General features: G+C 44.9%; 1 pseudogene; it reads left to right on the top strand.

Moving 5' to 3' along the window:
• The first annotated feature begins 1,211 nt into the window (after window positions 1-1,211).
• Window positions 1,212-2,222, top strand: LOC141173104 (C-X-C chemokine receptor type 6-like; annotated as a pseudogene).
• Window positions 2,223-10,651: the final 8,429 nt, after the last annotated feature.

Below are 10,651 nucleotides of genomic sequence, written 5' to 3'. Positions count from 1 at the left end.
CACTATCTGTAATGGGTGTCCAATTGGCCTATATAAACAATAGGTGGTGGCAGCAGCTAGTTCCTTTTATTATTGTGGAGTTTGGCAGTGACTGTACCAGGGTGTATATATAGATATATTCCATGGGCTGAAATCTTATGTGTATATACTATAGGCTCACTGTGAGATCCCCAATAACTGGCCTAGTAGTGAAAACAGCTGCGGCCTCGTCCATCACTCGCCAGTCAATTGCGTAATTCTCCTGACGATTGGAGGCGGCGGTGTGTTGTTCATCGTTGTGGAATCTGCGTCATCTCTCCGGGTGTTCTCCTTGAATAATTGGTGCCAGTGGTGGGATCTGTGCATGATCCCCCTGCTCTTTTTAACTTGAGAGGTGCCATAAATGCAAACCATCAATTTAATAGAGCAAATCAAGGGTTCATTCACACGTCCGTGAAGGTCAGTCCACACACACACCGCAAACAAAACCAAGCATCACAGCTTCATATGTTTCTATAAGGCTGTCACACTAAGGTTGAGAGACTCGCACCCAGTCCACGGATTGTGGTCCATGCTCAGTGCATCATGATGGTCAAACATTTAAGTGCTCCAATTAGTAACAGATCTGATTTTTATGCCCAGGGTTAGGTCTGTGACCAGGTATAATATAGGGTTGGCATCTCCATGGTGAGGTAGGTCAGTGACAGGTTAGGGAAGCAGCCACAGTCACATTTTCCAGGTTTTAGGAGCAGTTCAATGAACTTACTGATTCAATATGAGATTTTAGGGCTCAAACAATGCAAACTACCCATAAGAATTGTTTACATGGTTATTATTTGTCCAGCCTTGTAACTGCAACCCAGCAGGACCCAATAGTGTTAAAGGGGTTGTCTACTACTGCACAACCCGTTCTTAAATGTTATAGCACCTCATGTAAGATAATAAAAACGTATGCTCACCTCCTGGACCATGAATGTTGGTGCTGTGTCTACCAGCACTCACATGACATTGTTACAGGGCGTCAGTGCTATGACAGAACAATGGCAGACATCGCATCGGTCGAGGAGACGAGTATAAATATATTTTTCATTTTTCATTTCACATTTGGCATTTTAATATTTAAGAAGGCTTGTCTTACCTGACTTTCTGAGCCTGCTCTCCTGACAGAGAGAATAACTGCAGATCTTACTATCACTACTAACAACTAATTACCTCTTTCCAATTACATACAGATGGGCGCTGAAGACTACCCACAAGACTACAATAATATGAATGATGATAATCATACAGTCGATGACCACCCTTGGCTCCACAGCTTGTTCTCACACATTGCCTATTCCGTGACTTGTGTCCTCGGACTTATAGGAAATGTGCTCATTATACTCGTGTTTGTGTTCTACGAGAAGATAAAGACTCTGACCGACACCTTTTTGGTGAATTTGGCCATTGCAGACATCTTGTTTCTGCTCACCCTCCCATTCTTGGCATATGAATCGGCACATGCCTGGGTTTTTGGAGACTTCCTGTGTAAGATCATAAGGATCACATACAGGGTGAATTTATTTACGTCCATGCTCACGCTCACCTCAATCACATTTGACAGGTTTATTTCTATCACTAAAGTCACTAAGGCAGCTAAATACCAGGTGACTAAACACAAGTGGCGGTACGGGGTGTGCGTCCTCCTCTGGACCCTGGCTCTGCTCCTTTCCATTCCCCAGTTCATATACAGCAACAGCCGTGACCGGAAGGAATGTTTTGAAGAATACTACCCTCCCATCATGGAGATCGTGGTGGTTTCATTCTAGATGACAGTGGGATTTCTAATTCCCTTGGCCTCAATGGTGTTTTGTTACAGCTTTATTCTCCGGACCTTGGTTAATGCCAGAGGCGTTCAGAAGAGGAAGTCAATGAACATAATTGTGGTCATAGTGGTTGTATTTATAGCTACACAGTTGCCTCATAATGCCCTTGTCCTGGCTAAAGTCCTCAATAAGGGATTCACATCAGATTCCTTTACAATTACGAGCGTTGTAATGGAAGCTATAGCTTACTTCCACGCTTGTCTCAACCCTGTCCTGTACTTTTTTGTTGGTACAAAATTTAGAAAGCATTTTTGGAAAATGCTGAAAGGTTTAGGTCTTAACCGGATGCAAGATGAAACCACAGATCATCTGCGGACGACTGATGGAGACTCCAGAAACGTTTCTGCTTCAACAAACATCTGTGCAACAAGCGTGTAAATGGTTTCTCGGGACGAGCAGACACAATTATGGCTGACGAGTGAAGCAGTTAAAGAGTTATTTCTATTATTAGATAGTGCTTGTAAAAAGTAATCCCTTTGTAAATGTTATTAAAAGGTAAATTGCAAGCCATTCTTGTGATATTATCACTTTTGTTGACAACTTGTTGCCTTGGAGACCGACCACCACTGCTACAGTAAAGTTCAGGATCCATACCGAACACCTAGTGTCCGTGCACAGACCCCAAACACGGACTTCTCCAGGAAGTATATGTTAGTGTTTGTGTTCAGCAAGCTGATGAGAGTATTCATCTGCCAGCACCTGTGCTATAAATAAATAAAAAAAAAATTATGTGCAGTCCACTCTATTTTTGCTAACTAGCGCAAGTAAAGCCGACAGTTGCGGGCTGCAGCCCCCAGCTGTCAGCTTTATGATTGCTGGTTATCAAAAATAGAGGGGTCTCAAGACTTTTTTTTTAATTATTTAAATAAAAAAATTAAAAAAATGCGTGGGGTCCCCCCTCATTTTTGACAATCAGTCAAGCTAAAGCAGACAGCTAGGGGCTGGTATTCTCAGACTGGGAAGGGGCCATGGAGATTGTCCCTCCCCCACCTAAAAGTAGCAGCCCGCAGCCGCCCCAGAAAAGGCATATCTATTAGATGCGCCAATTCTGGCGCTTTGCCCGGCTCTTCCCACTTACCCTGGTGTGGTGGCAAGTGGGGTAATATTTGTGGGATTGATGTCAGATGTTTTATGACCGCTGACATCAAGCCCAGGGGTTAGTTATGGAGAGGTGTCTCTAAGACACCCCCATTACTAACTCCATAGTCATATTGTAAAAAATACACAGCCAGAATAAAGTTCTTTAATTGAAAGAAAGACACAGAGTCCTTTATTTTAAATAAATGCTCCCTGTCCCTATTTTTCCCATTTATTGCTATAAAATGAAAAGTAATAAACCACCATATTCCTCACCTGTCCGCTGAGAATCATAGAAAATATTAAAATCTGTACAGCACCAGGGAGGGGGCATTCACCCCACCTTCCTCTTCCTCTTTCTTTTTTGCAGTAGGACAAGAGCTGGCATTATAGCTGACACTATTAGGCTATGTTCACACATTGCATTTTTTCAGCATTTTTTTCTGCAGCAAAAACTAATCTCTTGCCAGGAAAGTTTGTTCACGATTTTGCTAGTTTTTTGCTGCGTTTTTCACTGCATTTTTTTCACTGCAATTTTGTCTTTTTATGCATGTACATAAAGTTCAGTGAAAAAAAAAATCTCATTCTATTTCATCAGGTTTTGGCACAAAAAATGCTGAAAAAACTGACATCTGTGTTTTTTGGTGTTTTTTTTCAGCGTTTTTCACCACCCATTACTTCCAATGGGTGAAAAAGCTGAAAAAACGCTGAAAGAAGTGACATGCTCTATTCTGCAAAAAACATCCAAAGCACAAAATACTGATGAAACAAAAACCAAGGTATGTGCATGAGATTTCTGGAATCTCATAAACTTTCCTGGTACTGTAAAACGCAGCAGAAAATGTGCATAAAAAAAAGCATAAAAGAACGTTGAAAAAACGCAATGTGTGAACATAGTCTTAAAGTTAGACTTGTATAATGGGCATAAAGAAGTAGGAAATTAATACACAGCAGCTCCTATTAGGACAAAAGACCCCTGCAGTACCAACACTGGATGTCTTTTGTGCGTAGACAAATAGTTATAAAATAGACAGGTAACTGAGACAGTAGAAGTTTTTTCAGAGAGTTGGACAATAAAAAGGGTACATGTGTTTTCACATAAATAGCAAAGAGGAAGGAGTATTGTCTAAAGATGAGCGAACCTGTGGATGTTCGGGTTCGCTGGGTTAGACAAAAATACAGTAAAAACCTTGGCTTGGGTCCGAACTTGACCTCGATCTTGACCCTGGACCTGAACCTGCACCCAATACAAGTCAAAGGGGACCTGAACTTCGTTGCTTTAGAATGGCTGTAAAATGGTCATAGTTAGGGCTATGGGGCTACAAAAGGAAGATAAATGGGGGTAAGAGCAGGACAATTGCCTTCTTGTCCAGTTAAAATTTTCACCCACAGAGCATGTTTCCACATTTCCCCCACAGAAGCTGATAATAAATTTCACCCACAGAGCATGTTATCACATTTCCCCCACAAAAGCTGATAATAAATTTCAACCACAGAGCATGTTTTCATCTTTAACTGTGAAAGCTGATAAACAATTTCACACCAAGACAATGGGACACACTGCCACCAACAGCTTAAAAATGTCTGCTCCAGTAGTGTATGTTACAAATGCTGCTGATGAAAAGTTGTTAGTATGATCTTGGGTCGAACTGGCGGTCCACAGCGAGGCTTGTTACCGGCAGTAGTTAGAAATTTCACCAACTGCGCATGGGGCAGAGTACCCTCTCAGAAGCAACTTTCAAATTTCACAATTTACAAAAAAAGTAATATTAGCTCACTTTTGGTGGAAACTCCCTATGAATTTCAGTGTTGTAAGTGAAGGGGGGAGGCACAGGGCCGGTATCAACATGCTGTGGGCCGGAACTGAGTTCTCTTCGCCCTGAGTCCCCTATTCTACAACCCCTGGCAAAAATTATGGAATCACCGGGCTCGGAGAATGTTCATTCAGTTGTTTAATGTTGTTGAAAAAAAGCAGATCACAGACATGGCACAAAACTAAAGTCATTTCAAATGGCAACTTTAGGGCTTTAAGAAACACTAAACGAAATCAAGATAAAAAATGTGGTACTCAGTAGAGATAATTTTTTTCAGACCAAGCAGAGGGAAAAAATTATGGAATCACTCAATTCTGAGGAAAAAATTATGGAATCATGAAAAACAAAGATACAAAAGAACACTCCAATACATCACTAGTATTTTGTTGCACCACCTCTGCCTTTAATAACAGCTTTCAGTCTCTGACGCATGTGTGTCACCCTGGCCTGGATGCCACAAATATAATAAAGCTGTGTCTGAGAGCAAGGGGGAGGTTCTCTAGTCAGGGGAACATTAGCATGCAATACCTCCTGTCTCAGGCCAGTAGGGGTAGCAGGCTGCCCCTATAAAAGCTGGAACTGGGGGCAGGGTTAGAGAGAACTGGACGACCTGTCTCAGGACTGAGAGGTGTCCCAGAGCAGAGAGAAACAGTTGTGTTGCACCCTAAGAGGACGTGTGGCAGTAGGAGAGCCACAAGCCAGGGATAAGAGGTGAAGAACGCCTGTCCTGGCAGACAAAGAACCAAATTTATCAGACTTTGGTGTCTGAGGCTGTGAGGATTCCACATCCTGCAGCAGATAACCAGTCCACAGGAGATTGTATGTTCCTTGGCCTAAGAAGCCCGGAGGCTCCGCCACAGCAGAAGGGACCAGCAAAGCCGTACCAGGCCGAGAGTAGAAAGGGACCCACGTTGCAAACCATACGGGCGAGAGGACACGGTGAGCTCGGGAACGTGGGCTGTTACCCTATAAGGAGGAGATAGCCAGAAGGAGCGCAGAGAGCACGGTAGGCCTACACCCTCACCCTGACCAGGACCAACTTCCCATTTGCTCTCAGACATCCAGGTCCCCTCTTAGCCGGGACTGTTTGTGGGTCAGTTCACCTGTTCTAGTAAAGACCCTGGAGTGCAACCTGTTGTCTGTGTGCTCCTTGCTCCTCCAGCACTAACGGTACTGGGACTCCCTACACCATCACCCCCATCCTCCATTATACTGCCCTGGGGCCGCACTCTTCCCGTGGGGAGTCACACTACCCCAGCTGCATACATCATCAGCCCCAGCGGTCTGCCTGGCAGGGGCGGTTCGCACTGACCGCAATCCACGGGTGGCGTAGTCGGACATACCAACAGGGCATAGCAGACTACCACCGGTCTGACCACCCTGAGCCATGGAACCGGGGTGCCACCACTACCCCCATCGTTTCCCTATTGCCGGAATCCGAGTGCCCCACGGCCCAGGGGGAGAGTCACATGGACTTAATGAGTGACAAACAGTACTCATCATTAATCTCGCTGCAACTTTCTCTGATTGCGGTTGCCAGATCAGCTTTGCAGGTTGGAGCCTTGTCATGGACCATTTTCTTCAACTTCCACCAAAGATTTTCAATTGGATTGAGATCCGGACTATTTGCAGCCATGACATTGACCTTATGTGTCTTTTTTCAAGGAATGTTTTCACAGTTTTTGTTTGCTCTATGGCAGGATGCATTATCATCTTGAAAAATGATGTCATCATCCCCAAACATCCTTTCAATTGATGGGATAAGAAAACTGTCCAAAATATCAATGTAAACTTGGGCATTTATTGAAGATGTAATGACAGCCATCTCCCCAGTGCCTTTACCTGACATGCAGCCCCATATCATCAATGACTGTGGAAATTTGCATGTTCTCTTCATGCCGTCATCTTTATAAATCTCATTGGAACGGCACCAAACAAAAGTTTCAGCATCATCACCTTGCCCAATGCAGATTCGCGATTCATCACTGAATATGACTTTTATCCAGTCATCCACGGTCCACGATTGCTTTTCCTTAGCCCATTGTAACCTTGTTTTTTCCTCTTTAGGTGTTAATGATGGCTTATGTTTAGCTTTTCTGTATGCAAATCCCATTTCCTTTAGGCGGTTTCTTACAGTTCGGTCACAGACATTGACTCCAGTTTCCTCCCATTCGTTCCTCATTTGTTTTGTTGTGCATTTCCTGTTTTGGAGACATATTGCTTTAAGTTTCCGGTCTTGACGCTTTGATGTCTTCCTTGGTCTACCAGTATGTTTTTGCCTTTAACAACCTTCCCATATTGTTTGCATTTGGTCCAGATTTTAGACACAGCTGACTGTGAACAACCAACATCTTTTGCAACATTGCGTGATGATTAACTTCTTTTAAGAGTTTGATAATCCTCTTCTTTGTTTCAATTGACATCTCTCGTGTTGGAGCCATGATTCATGTCAGTCCACTTGGTGCAACAGCTCTCCAAGGTGCGATCACTCCTTTATAGATGCAGACCAAAGAGCAGATCTAATTTGATGCAGGTGTTAGTTTTGGAAATAAAAATTTACAGGGTGATTCCATAATTGTTTCCTCAGAATTGAGTGATTCCATGATTTTTTCCCTCTGCTTGGTCTGAAAAAAATTACCCTTAGGCTATGTGCCCACGATGTAGAAATGCTCCGGATTTTTTCCTGAGCGTTTCTGCATCTCCCCGGCAGAAAAAAACGCATGCGGATTGTACATGCGTTTTCCTGCCAGGAACATGCGGAAATGAAGCGTTATTCACTGACATTTCCGCATGCAGATTGACAAGCGCTTTCCAAGCGATTAGCGTCACTTTGAAAGTGCTTGTGACAACTAGGTCACACTATATAAATCCATGCAAACGGGCATGGATTTATATAGTGTGACCCGAGAGAGTGGTTAAAAATAAAAAATTAAACTAATACTTACCTTCCGATGGCCCCCGAGACTTGCAGCGCTCCTGTGCTGGCTGCCATCAGATCGTGGTACTGAAAAGACCTGCCATCACATGACTATGACGTCAGCGCAGGTCCTTCAGTCCTGCGCGATCTGTCAGCAAGTGAAGAGAAGGAGTCCGGGGGCCGTCGGAAGGTGAATATAATCTTTATTTTTTATTTTATTCTTTTTTTTAATGGTACCTGGGTGTGGATGAGACTCTCCTCTCCTCTACACCTGGGTACCATCTGCACATTAGAACGCACCAATTACGCAAGTACAGATGCAGTCTTGTGGAATTGGCGCGTTCTAATGCAAGTCAATGGCGGCAAAAACACAGTGCTTCCGCAAAATTAATGGACATGCTGCGGATTTTTGAGCGCAGGATAAACGCTGGGGAAAAATACGCAGCATGGGCATTGAAAGTTCGGAATTGCATTGGAGACCATGGGGGAAGGTTTACCAAGCGTTTCCCAAGTGTTTACGCTGCGAAAATTCCGCAGCGTAAACGCTTGAAAAACGCATCGTGGGCACATAGCCTTACTGAGTACCACATTTTTTATCTTGATTTCTTTTAGTGTTTCTTAAAGCCCTAAAGTTGCCATTTGAAATGACTTTAGTTTTGTGCCATGTCTGTGATCTGCTTTTTTTCAACAACATTAAACAACTGAATGAACATCCTCCGAGCCCGGTGATTCCATAATTTTTGCCAGGGGTTGTATAAAGGATTGAGAGTGCAGTGTATTGTGTGATGGAGGATTTTCTTTACTCACTGTTACATTGTCCATTGGACAGGAACCAGCTTCAAACAGGACAGGAGATCTTAGATCTGGATTAACAGGCTCACTTTTACTGTGCAATTCTTCTACACACGGCTGCAGCATACAGATTAAGACATGGTCTTTAGTTAGTGAAATACCCTTGGTTATATGCCTTTTCAGTTTTCGTCCTCATTCTGTCCTGAGATCCACCATCTTCCACTTCCTCAGTGACCCAACTGAAATTCTCCTAATGAAGGATACAGAGGCCTGCTTCCCAGTACCTCTTGCTGGCTTTAAGCCCAGGACTGTGCTGGCATCCAAATTGAGCATCAAATGTATCCTCATTCTGTCAGAAAATGTGCGCTGATAAAACACTCTCTTCACCACTGTATCTGCTTGCTGGAACCTGTCTCCCTGTATGTTCAGCCTTCCTTCTCCACTCTACTCTCTCTTATACAGGCACTGTACCAGTAAAGGTGTCCGTGTCATGGACTCACACCCTGACTAACTACCTGCAACCCAGATATTCTTTTCTATAAAAACTACTCTAACCCCTCCCAACTGATGAGCTAATCCCTGAGTTAACTGTCTAATGTCTAAGCAAAGTAATGTGACTATATTTTCTTGAGGTCTTGACCACTATTATATTTCAATGTGGTATACTGTTGGATTTAAGCTTTGTGCTTTTTAAATGCTTTTAATTTTTGCATGTCCGTCCGGTCTTGATGAATAATAAAATCATGTTGGTATATATTTGGTGCTCCCTGTCTTTTCATACATACCTTCTTTCCTTGTTGTGTGTTATTTATCCCTATGGCCGTTATTGTATACTGGTTCTCTTACAGGCTCTGCCTAAGGCCGTCCCTGGGAATGCGGGAGGTCTGTCCACTAGGGGAAACATACGCGTGGGGTTGTGGTCTTCTTGGCCTCTCGGGTGTACATGGGTATGTAGCGCCCCGAGGGTTTGGCCGCTACAGGGGTATTGCACCTCAGACCAGAGGTGTGATATTCCACTCCCGGGTAAGGATGGAGTGTGGACCAGGGCTCAGTTAGCTGCATACAGCACACACACCCCATTTCCGAGGGACAGCTCAACGGTGCTCCCACTAGACAGAAGTGCAGGTGTAGCACCCTGAGGATTCGGCTGCTACAGGGGTATTACACCTCAAGCCAGAGGTGTGGTATTCCACTCCCGGGTAAGGATGGAGTGTGGAACTGAGCTCAGTTAGCTGCATACACTACATACATCCCATTTCCGAGGGACAGACCGATAGTACTCCCACTAGGTATATGTGCAGGTACGACAGTGTCTGTCCCTGGCTGGAGTGGGAGGGGGGTGGAACATCCCAGTAGTGTAGGGGCAGATAGGGGGAGCAGTCTGGGTAATGCTAGGAGCTCATTGGGTGCTGGTCACCTGAGCTCACACATAGAGGGAGTATATAAGGTGGGAACCATCTTAGATCAGGGTCAGTCTTCTGTAGAGAGTCAGTCTTCTGTAGAGAGTCAGTCAGTCCTGAGAGAGGTCCAGGAGCGCCTGCAGAGAGAAGAGAGAGAGGAGGAGAGAAGGACCCAGAGGGGGAGAAGAAGGAACCCCAAGAACCCAGTATACAACCAAAAGGGTGAAGGGTTGGCACGCAAGGGAACCGGATCCCAAATTAGTGGAGGAAAGAAACAACCCTCAGCTAAGAACCGGAGGCTGCGACATTACATGTGGAGCAGCCCCTCACCAAGTCCACAAGGAAGGCACACCAGGTATAGGGTCAGGGAACCCCGAAGAGGTGCACCCACCAAGAGGCCCGAGGGAGCCGGACATAAGTGGACCCCTGGTGAGAAAGGCCAGTAGAGAGGACAGTCAGAAAGGGAGCTCAGGACCACGCTCCAGAATTGCTTGGGGGTTGGCCGAGTCCAGGACCTGGTGGACGCAGCACGGCTCGGGCGGTCACTCAAGGCCAGAGTGACCAACAGAACAGCAGTAAGTAAAAACCCTGAACTGCACAGCCCGACTCTGAGTCTTCTTACCATCCACACTGCACCACCACTACCACCATCCTCTACACCTGACCCCCTGAGGCTATACCCCTCCCGTTGGGGGTTATACTACCAGAAGCTGCACACACACCACCAGCCTCAGCGGACCCTGCTGCAGCGGCGGCCGTATTGACCGCAAATCAACGGGTGGCGTAGTCGACACTAAGAACACTAAC

The sequence above is a fragment of the Phyllobates terribilis genome, unplaced genomic scaffold (assembly GCF_046119375.1).
Source record: "Phyllobates terribilis strain yellow unplaced genomic scaffold, ASM4611937v1 Scaffold_12__6_contigs__length_324123572, whole genome shotgun sequence".
Lineage (NCBI taxonomy): Eukaryota > Metazoa > Chordata > Amphibia > Anura > Dendrobatidae > Phyllobates > Phyllobates terribilis.
The sequence above is the reverse complement of the archived record's forward strand: the minus strand, read 5'-3'. Positions and strand labels throughout refer to the sequence as shown.